Genomic DNA, 11,133 nt, shown 5'->3' with positions numbered 1-11,133 from the left:
TTGGGCTGGCATGCATATAACCAATGTCTCCTGTTTAAAGGAACATCTCATATTCTGCACATTTTCAGCTTTGCTCCCTTGCCTTATTTTGCAGACATGGAAACTTCATAAAATCAAACCTTTTTTCAGAAAACTACACTCACTGCAGACAATTCCAGTGTCCTTTTTCTTTGGGGTCTTTCCATTGAGCTCATTTTGGCAACCATCACCCACTAGTTCAAAGATTTGCATTTCATACAGATGCCTGCAGAAAAAAATGCATCTTAACTCTTTCTGGTTTCCTATTTTCAGTTCCTTGGGCTGGGGAGTTGGGAAAGATATGAATACCCATTTCCGTTCCTCTGTGGGACCAAAAACATCATTGGGCAGGATTTGGAGTCTAAAAAACTGGCAAAGAAGAAAGAGTTAAGATGCCCCTCTACCACTGTCACTTAGGTCCAGTGGTGTAGCTAATGATCATGTAACCTGGTACCAAGCTCAAAATGATGCCCCAGAAGTGACGTCACAACCGGAAGTGATGGCACACCCATGTTTTTAAAAAGTGAAAATTGGGAGGAAACATGCCTCCTACCCGTAGCGGTTTGCCACCCACTTGCTGTGCCACCTCCCCCCAGCCAGTGTCATAGCTAAGGCATCTATCTGCTACCTGGGGTCAAAGAAGATTTGTAGACCTCCCCCCCCCCCCCCAGACAAAATCAAATAAATAAAAAGTGTGCCCCTGATTGGTTTGAGACACTGTGCTGGGGTGAAGAGGTTGTTCTTTCCTTATAGGTTCTATGCTGTCTCATAATAATGTGTCATTGTAACATGTCAATAACATAATAACATGTCATTGGGTCTCAGAACAATCAGTCTCATAGGTCAGTTTTGAGTTAAAGAAATCCACTTTTTGTTCCATAGGGCAGTTGTGTTTTCATTTTCTGGTTAATTGGTCATAGCTTTTGATATACAGATATTCCAATGCAGTTTCATTGCATTCAGCATTAAATTACCTTTCCAGTGATATACAACATGAAGGTATTATTCATACATACCAAGATTTTCACAATTTTGGTCACTGGTGTCAAGCTCAGCTTTTAGCCCCCCTAAAGTTTGATGCTCGGTCCAACTGCTACCCCCTGCACTCCTTTAGCTACACCACTGCCTAGGTCTCTGTTTACATTTGTAGACTGCAGCTTGGGCTATTGATTCACAAAAGAAAAGGAAATGTAGATGAGAAGGGGAAACTAAATGAGATTATTAAGGACATCCCTTAGCTTCCTGTGGCCAAGTTGGAACAAGCCTGCTTTCCAGAGTTGCATCTGAAGTTATGAGTTCTTAGACCTGCATTAAGAGCAGTTGTGATTCAAAACAGTATTTTGCCAATTTAGGATTGAAATTATTTCAATGTTCAAATATGCAGAGTACAGAGGCACTTTTCTATATACAGGCGTGCGCCATTTAAAACCATTTGCTTAATGACAGAGAGCATATATGTGGACAAAGCACAAAAAAAAGGCAATCAGGTCTCCCATAGCCTGCAGTAGAGTGTCTGTTTACACAACAAAGATGCTCTCAATACAAAGAAGAGGCAATCTATTTCCAGTAGCTTGTGCAACCAGCTAGTTTCTGGCAAGAAGTGTCTGTTTACACAACAAAGGCACTTTATTGGACTGAATATTCAGTTAACAACCTTATCGCATAACAACAGGGATTGGAGAACATATCCCCATTGTAAAGTGAAGCACATTTGTACTTGGAGGCTCTCTGTCCACCTTTAAAACAAGTGTTGGTTTTCTTCAGAGCAGAAAGGCACTCTACATGTCCTCAGATGCACTCTGCTTTTCACCAAAAGAAAAACGTGATAATCCAAATGAAGGCCTTGGATATACCAACTCCTACATATGAATTGACATGCCAGTTTCTTCCTAGTGCATCACACTAGTCATTCTAGGAAGAATGCTATCAATTTCAGGATGACCATCTTGTCTTCAGATACCATAACACCCAGTTATATCCATCTTTTTAAAATTTTAAATTCCAAACTTGTTTCCATTTGTATTCCAAAGAGATGTAAGCACACGTAGCTTAGTCAGTAGGATCAAACACAATGCTATTTAGACCCTAGCAGGAGAAACATGGCTAGGACAGTAGGACTTCTGGGAAATCATGCATAGGATTACACTGCAATTCTCTAAGCACATTTACTTAGAAGTAAGTTCCACTGAGTTGAGTGGGTATTACTTCCAAGTAAACATGCATGGAACTGGAGTGTGAATCTGCTATCCTGGAAGAGAGCCAAAGATAACACTGAAACTTGTTAGGTTTGCATTTCTACATTTTTTTTTTGTTCTTCCTCCACCCATTAAATACTTCTAAGTAGTATGAAATACCTTAGCACTTTATCACTGTCAATATGTTATGCTTCACATATGCATCTCAAAATATCAGCACTATCAAAATGAAAGGGTGATGAAAAAGTTTTAAAAGTTAATTTATTGCTTATTTGTGCTTTAGTGCTGGCAGTGTATCATGGCATGCTGATTTGGCAATCAGAATACTTTACACTACGCACTTACTACGCACTTATTTTGCTCAGGTTGGTCACACATGGGCTGGTTGCACCACCTGCATGGGCTGGTTGCACCACAGTGCTTGGCAGAAGGGCGCATGCCCACCCTAAGAGAAGATGGATTGCACAGACAAGGCATATACACACAGGGATAGCTGTGCAGGCAAAGAAGCCATGTTCTACCCAGTACTAGGGCATTTGCATCCTGGATGATTGTATCCTGGTCAACTGTGACCCGGTCATTGGCATTCCTGTACATTCCTATATGGTTTATTTTTGCATCCAGGTTATTTGCATATATCCCACTATATGGGCAACAAACAAACTATAACTGGGATTTATTGCCCATTTATATATCCTAAGCCTCTTATTCCAGCCCTAACTCCACCTTTGCATTTTAAAAAATAAAAAGTATATCTAACATAAATATACATATATTAGGACACAAATATCCAGGATGCAAAAAGAAAAGATGCAAATATCTAATAGTGGGATGGAGAAGGGCCTTGCATGAGATGGCAACTTGCTCCTGCAAATACCTCACTGTTAAATTTTCAAGACTGGCAGGTGTGGAAGCCAGCCTACATATTAAATAAAAGTTTCTCTTTTTCTTCTGGCAGTCCTCTTCTGCTTGTACAAACCAGTATAGCATGCCAAACATTTATACTACCTTACACTATTTTAGCAAGACTGTATTTTCTAAACTTTGAAGATTTTACTACATTCTTCCTTCCTCTATCCCAGTGATTTTCAACCTTTTTCATCTCATGGCACACTGACAAGGCACTAAAATGGTCAAGGCACACCATCAGGTTTTTGACAGTTTACAAGGCACACCATGCTGCCAGTGGGGGGGGGGGCTCACATCCCCCATTGCCCAACTAATAAATGACCTTCGTCCAAATTCCTGTGGCACACCTATGGACCACTCGCGCGGCACACCAATATTCCACAGCACAGTAGTTAAAAATGGCTGCTCTATTCCCCCTCTTCCTAGTAATTGTGAACACACAGTAATCCAGTTTTCAATCTGATGCCATTGGGCTGTGCATTTTCCTGCCTTTGTCTAGTAGGAATATGAGAACCTAACTTCATAATTCCAGTGCAACAAAGGATTTTATTGTATAACAAGTATCATCGTTCATTGGCATCCTTCAGTCTTGGAAGACTATGGTATCGTGTTCTGAATGGTGGCTCTGGAACAGAATGTCCTCTCCAGAGCACGTTGGCAACCTTCAGTCTCAGAAGACTATGGTATCGCGCTCTGGATGGTGGTTCTGGAACAGCATCTAGTGTGGCTGAAAAGGCCGATTCGGAAGTGACAATCCCTTCCACACCGGGAGCAAGTGTAGTGTGTCCTGGTCTGTCTCCCTGGCTGTGGGCCTTCCTTCTTTGCCTCTTTGCCTCAGACTGTTGGCCAAGTGTCTCTTCAAACTGGGAAAGGCCATGCTGCACAGCCCTCCTCCAAGTGGGCCGCTCAGAGGCCAGGGTTTCCCACCTGTTGAGGTCCACTCCTAAGGCCTTCAGATCCCTCTTGCAGATGTCCTTGTATTGCAGCTGTGGTCTACCTGTAGGGCGCTTTCCTTGCACGAGTTCTCCATAGAGGAGATCCTTTGGGATCCAGCCATCATCCATTCTCATGACATGACAAACCAACGCAGGCGACTCTGTTTCAGCAGTGCATACATACTAGGGATTCCAGCACGTTCCAGGACTGTGTTGTTTGGAACTTTGTCCTGCCAGGTGATGCCAAGGATGCGTCGGAGGCAGCACACGAAGCCTGGGTAAAGTAGATATGGAAGATAGACTGTTTCCCATGCAGCAAATCCCCCCTCTCCACGTCACTGAAATGGTTCAATGGAAAGGCAGAGGCCAATACAGTTGGTTCCAGCGGCGTCGCAGGAGTTGCCAGAACGTGACTGTGTTCAGCCATGAACTGCCTCAGGGACTCCAGCTCCAGATTTTGCCTCGAGGTTGACTCCTGAAGCCTTTTCCATAACTGGATGTAGTCACAAGGCAGTGGAAGTTTGGGATCAAAGTTTTCCTTCTCTCAGGTGAGCTGCTTTCCCAGGCTATCAAGTCCCATCTACCCAGTGGTTGTTTAGTCGCCTCTTACGACAAGTACAGCCAAACTGAGGGCCTATTCTTATCCCCCAGCCCCCAGAGGTGACATCTGGGATGTCAAGACTTGCACGTGAATTTGATTAAAGTGAGGGAGAGGTGCGCATAGTCAGCCTCACTCTCTCTTCCCAGATTCCATCTTGCTCCAATGGTAGGACAAAAGTCAAGACGGTTGGAGATGGGCTGGGCGCAGTGTTTGACCAGGGCGTCTTTCGTGTCTTGCCATGCTCTTAGCGTACCACATCGCTTGCAGAAACCACCTTCATGACCGTCGGTCCTATTCTAGTAGGTCTCATCCGCTCAATCCGCCGGAGTCTGTCTTCACATGCTCGGGATAGACAAGTCCCAATCTCGCCGAAGGTCAATGACCTGACGGCTACCCTCAACCTGGTTTGGCCAGCCTGTTGAAGCTGTTGCCCTGGGTGTGGCCGCTGTGCATGCTACAGCTACTGGGAGCCACAGGTGAGAGCTGAGTGACAAGTGGGGACCAAAGGTGGACGAGCTGCCCTAAAAGGACATGACATGCCCCTACACCAGAGGTACTACCCCCTCCCCATACTTGTGGGATGCACCCACAAGTAAGTGTGCTGTTGGCTCACTAGGGCCAGTGAAATTAATACAACCAAAAGAGACAAATATTCACATTCTGCAACTGACCCGCAGAACTTTCTGCCCTGTGTTGTAGTGCTTGATATATCTGAGGTTAAACAGATTCACAAAAGGCAGTAATAGCAATAGTTAGAAGGTATGTGATGGTCTATGGTACTTCTCTGCACAGTATTTCCAGCACCAAAAACAGAAGGGCAACTCAAATGTGCAGCGATAGCTAAGGTTCCTGTCAGCAAGAGATCTGACATGCAGAGTCAATTTGTATTACTCAAACAACTAGAGCTTAACTGTATGAGGCCTCGAGAGACTGTTCCAAATCAAAATGAACTATCAGTGTGGAATGTTTTTGTCTATTTGTGTATCAAAGAACCATGTTGACATTGCCCCTCATTACCTGCATACTTCCTCCTGCATTACAGCCTCCTTCTTCTCCCAATATGTTCTATTATTTGGTATGTTAATACACACCATGAATTAACCTGCTGGAATTGTTAAAAGTTACTTGACTCTAATATTCTGAAGGGCTTGTAACTGGCCTATGTGATAGACATTGTGGTGTTAGGGATCTAGAGGATATGAAGTCAGTTCTCTGTATATGCAAATCTGCTTATCAGCAAGGAGCAGAATTGCTACTTGTCTCTCCTTATCTGTGGTTCTGTTCTTGTTATCCACAAATACTTGCTCATGCACTGGGGGTGGTGGTTCAGCACAGCTATGAGCAAGCAGGCTGGGGTGAGAGTGGTTGCAGAAGGAGGTCTCCTCATGAGCAGAAGATAGTGCTGGTGTCATGTGGAGGTGGGGGTGAAGAAGAGATGTCTTTTCAGTATACAGCTATGGGGGGAAGGGGTTGCAGAAATTGCATCCAGCTTATTGTACTTGTTTAGAAAGTTGTCTGGGCTGGGTCAAATTTTCTGCATCAAATGGGCATTGGTATTGGCCTACGGAGAATTGTCGGATACATTTGCGTCTGCCCCACCATCTTGGGCATCATCTCGTGGATTCCAGCTGAACCTCCACAACCCTGGTGATGATGAGAGGCCAATGATGAGAGGTCTCTGAAAGGCTGCCTGAGGACTGCTCTGGGTCTGGAGCAAGCTCAGGGAAGAAGCCAAGAGATAGATGGCGGAGGAAGATAAGTAGAAGGAGGATGGGTGCTGAAACCCCATTGCTGAACCCTGAGGCCTTGTTGTTGGGCTAGCAACCTTCAACAAGTCAAGCACAGAGGAAGAAGCATCAGATATTGGAGATGTTGATGAGCCCTTGGTATCACTCAGCCATAGACTTCAAGTTAAGATTCAGGTTCATAGAGTGTATGGTGAAGAGGGCCTCCTGAAACCTAATCCCATTTTTCTCATAGGCTCAATGATTCAGTATCTGCTAAATTGGTATCCACTAGGTTTTCCAGGAACCTAAGCCTAGTGGATAACAAGAACTAACTGTAAGTTGCAATGTTCAGACCACATTAAAAGTGAACTTGGGAGTGAAATGAATATTTCACGGGGCACAAAGGATGGGTGCTACCAAGCTATCAAAAGTGTTATTTATCTCCCTGTGTCCATCCAAGCTCAATGGGGTATAAATGTCTGCTGAGCTTGCTACATGTTTGGTTCTGGCTGTTCATAACAAGAAAATAAACCAACAGCACAGTCCTACAGATGTTTAAGTCCCCCTGTGTTGGTCTTAGAGGCTTGGTCCCAGGGGAATGTGCAATGCCTCTATTGCAGTCATAGGATTGCCTACAAATAAAAGTGCCAGTTCACCAGTGCTTGGCCACAAGTTACTGCTGTCCCAAAACTTGATCAGAAAAGTAGGAGCTGCCTGTTGCTATTTCTTTGTATACTGTCCTATATCTCCATCTAGTGGTCAGTGAGCATATAATAAAACAAACCTCCAATGACAACAGATTAAGAGCTTGCCCTCTATGCCCCCACATTAGTGGACCCCTGAGATTACTTGAAGGAAAGCCAATGCTCACATAGATGTTGCTTTTCTTTCTTCATCAATCATGTATATATAAAGAGAATGGGCTCATGACTTGTTTTCAATAGGAGTGTTAGTGGGACAAATCTTCCATTGCACTGCACCTTACCCTGTCAGTGCCCTGGCCCCAATATTTTTTCCTTGTACCACCTCTGTAAGTATCCTACAAAAGTACAGTGAACTTTTGAAGTTCATATACAGCTAATTAAAATTTTACTGATTCTACATAACCTGATTTTTGTTACTCTGTGTAAGGTAGCCAAGTGAATTTGATGTCCCAATGCTTTCATTTGGTGAGACAATTTGTTCAAGATTATTTTCTTCAAACATAGTGTAAATTGATAGTATAGTTACTACCTGAAATCTAGCTGAGGAAAATAACCTGCTGTTTTGGAAATGCTTGATTTAATCCAAACAGTTCAGTAATACTGTATGTGTGTCCAGGGGCATCGGGCATCCAGCAATTCTCTAACGGCGCAATCCAAACTGCACCCTGGTCCAGCACAAGTCACTTGCACCAGCCCAGGAGGGTTGTAAACCTGTCATAAGGGCACTGACATAAGCCTCCGCATAGACAGAGACACCGAGACTTGCATCGGCCAAGCTGGGCTAATGCAAGGCTCTGGGGTGGGCGGGAGGAGGTGGAGAGGAGGCAGCAGGGAGGCATTCCGGAGTGGAGAAACGGCAGGTGTTGTGTAACCCAGGGGGGTGGGCAGGTGGGGAGTGGGAGGTGGGGCTGGGGTTATGCCGGGTCACAACTCCTGTTCCTGAGGAGCATGGAGCGGCTTCAAGCCACCGCGCTCTCCTCGGACTTGCGCTACCTCAGGAGGTGGCGCAAGTCTGAGGAGATCCATTGGGGCCAGGGTGGCTTAACCAGAGGCAAGGGGAAAAGTTTTCTCTTACCTCTGGCTGAGCCACTTTGGGCACCTATCCTGCACTAGATACAGCACAAGCCTCCTGGCTTGCCTGTTCCAGCGCAAGATAGAATTGCGCCCTTAATGTATTAGTTCAACATTTGCCTGAATTTCTGCATCATGCTGCAGACTCAGAATATAAATTCTACATTTCCAGTTCAACAATTACTTTGAGCAATCTCCCCATTTTGACAGGTGATGGTGGGAAAGAAAAGATTTAACAGGCCTTGATTAAGATTGTATCTCTGCTACTTGCCCCAAAGTTTGAAAGGTCAAAGTAATAAGCTCCCTAATTGGGAAGACAGATGGAAAAGATTTTATTCTATGTGAAGACTCTTCAGCCCTTCAATTTATTCATCCCTATTGTTCAGTACAGCAGGGGGAATCCTTTGCTGTCCAATTGATATTTTTCTACCCGGCCAATGGAGGAAAGAGGCAGGGGTAACAACTGAGATTTCGTACCTGTTTTCTGAGGGTTCACAGTAAAATGCATGTTTGATGAGGACCGATGCACCTATCCTAGCAACACAGGGCATTGCTGTGGATAGATGATGGGAATTGGCATTTTAGGTCTTCCTTGAGAAGGCTCTGGTCTGTCTCCACCTCTGATGTAGCATCTTCCTGGCTTGACGCTCCAGCAGCGACAGTCCATGATGGGTGGGGTGGAACAGAGGCCAGTGTCAACCTTGGTGTGAAAGGAAGACGTTTGGGGCACCCGTACAGCACTGGCAACAATCCTGCCTCCTTGGTGCAGAGGTGCTAGGTGCCTGTTGCCAAAGCTGTTGAAGGATGACCTCTTGACTGAAGCCAGCTCTTGATCACAATAAAGTATTGGGGGAGGGAGCAGCAGTGGTTCAATTTCTTCTGGTGCTGATGCACCGTTGAGCAATCCACTCCCTGCCCAAGACATCTGCTGTGACTTGGAACCCCTTTCCTCTCCCCTCCAGTTAAGTTGAAGTAAGTTCTTAACTAGAACCGGAAAGGGGAGAAGAACAAGTGGTGTAAACCCAGTAAGGGGCTCTGAGGCTGTGGAATCAGTAGGGTTTGTAGTGTGGGAGGCCAGCGCATCACCCCCATGATGGACCTCCTCCCATGCAGTGGGCAGGGTAACTCTCCGGTCAGTGGGCATGGTGGGCATGGTGGGCATGCAGTGCGCATGGTGGTACACCAGCGCCCCACCCTGCTAGTTTTTTGGCTGTAACTTTTGCTAGAATAGAAATATTTAAACACGTTTTGTTTCATTGCATTCCACATGAAATTACACATCAACTGATATATAACATGATTGTATTTGTATTTGATTGTATAATACCAAGCTATCAAAAATGTTGGCCAATAATGGTTTCACACCCCCCCCCCGGGCACGTCACCCTAAGTAACCCGCACCCCCCCACACACACACCCTCTAGTGATGCCATTGCTCTGAGGAGTTCTGTAAAGATCCTACTGCTCTGCGCACTAGACAGGGCTGTTCTGGGAAGGGAAGGCAGCTCCTTCCCCTAGAGCAGGGGTCTCCAAACTTTTTGGCCTGAAGGCCGCATGAAATATCTGGCGCAATGCTGAGGGCAGGAAAAAAATTTAAATATAAAATTTAAATAAATAGAGATGTAACTTAGATGAATGACTAAATGAATGTGTGGGATCATTCACCCAGCTGCTCCAGCCCTCAGAACACCCTTTAGATGCAATCAGAGCACAGCTCTGGTCATGTTCAGTCAAGTGGGCCAGAGGCTTTCAGGTGACAAGAGGCTGGCCACCGACCAGATAGAGACTTGCTGCGGGCTGCATCTGGCCGCCGGGCCAGAGTTTGGAGACCTCTGCCCTAGAGAGGCAAACTTTAGTGGCTGACCCTCAGCAAGGAGTTGCCATCCTGATGGTCTTGAAGGCACTCCAAGAATCTCAGGAGAACAGTGGAAGCATGATTGTTTCTGTTGTACCTACTTTAGTTTAATTACAGAAGGAAAGGCACACACAGCACAAACCTGTGTATGATGGCTCCGAAGCAATCCCCATTGTGTTCAGGAATGCTTATTCCCTGGAGAGTGCATGTAGGATTGTAGCATAAGGCATGGTGCCAAAAGGTGAATTGAAGTGACAGAGGAAACATCCCTCCAGGAGGCAGTTCCAAGCAAAAGGGGCAGCAAGGCTGGAGTCATTTGAAGGACAAGAGACCTAGATAGCGTTTCCAGGATGCTGCAGCGGACCTCCCATAGGGAGAATGGAGCAAAAGCCCCGAGTGCGGAGCTCGCACACCTCCAAGACTGTGCGGGAAGCCCTAATGAGGCTTCTGACGCAGTCAGAGATTGCTTCCGGATTTCCTGAAGCACAGTTTAAGACCATGGGGAAGCCACAGACGGCTTCTCCCGTTGGTCCTGCTCGAGGCTCTGTGGCAATCCAGATGAGTGGGGGGGGGGGGTGGCTTCATGCAGGAGAGTCGGCTTCATGGCACTTTGCCCCAGGGTGCCTCAAGGGGAGGTCTGCCACTGCCAGGATGTCTCTCATTCAGGCACTGACCAAATCCAGAACTGCATATCTTCAGCAAGGTGGCTACCTTGTCTTCAGATAATTTCCTGGACCAAGTCATGACCTACGCACAAAACTGCCACTGATATTTCTGGGAATACACTTTATCTAACTTTCCACTGTTAGACCACTCATATATGTTGCCATTTGAGCAATTAAGTTTGTGGATTGATGGTATGAACTTAATTAAAAGCTCATCAATATGGTACAGTGTGTGTGTTTTGCCTGTTTTTGTTGATTGTATTTGTTGCCTCTGTTGTAATTCAAATGTTAAGTAAGATGATTTCCAAATTATTTATTATTCCAAAGTTATTCAGCTACTCGAGGCCAACTAAAGAGATCCACATGAGTAAACAGCCTCCTGAATATGTATCACTTTCTGGGTCAGGAATCACAAAAGTAAATCTGATGAACATGCAAATGTACATTCCCATC

Source organism: Tiliqua scincoides, chromosome 6 (assembly GCF_035046505.1).
Source record: "Tiliqua scincoides isolate rTilSci1 chromosome 6, rTilSci1.hap2, whole genome shotgun sequence".
NCBI classification, from domain to species: Eukaryota; Metazoa; Chordata; class Lepidosauria; order Squamata; family Scincidae; genus Tiliqua; species Tiliqua scincoides.
Note: the sequence above shows the minus strand (reverse complement) of the source record.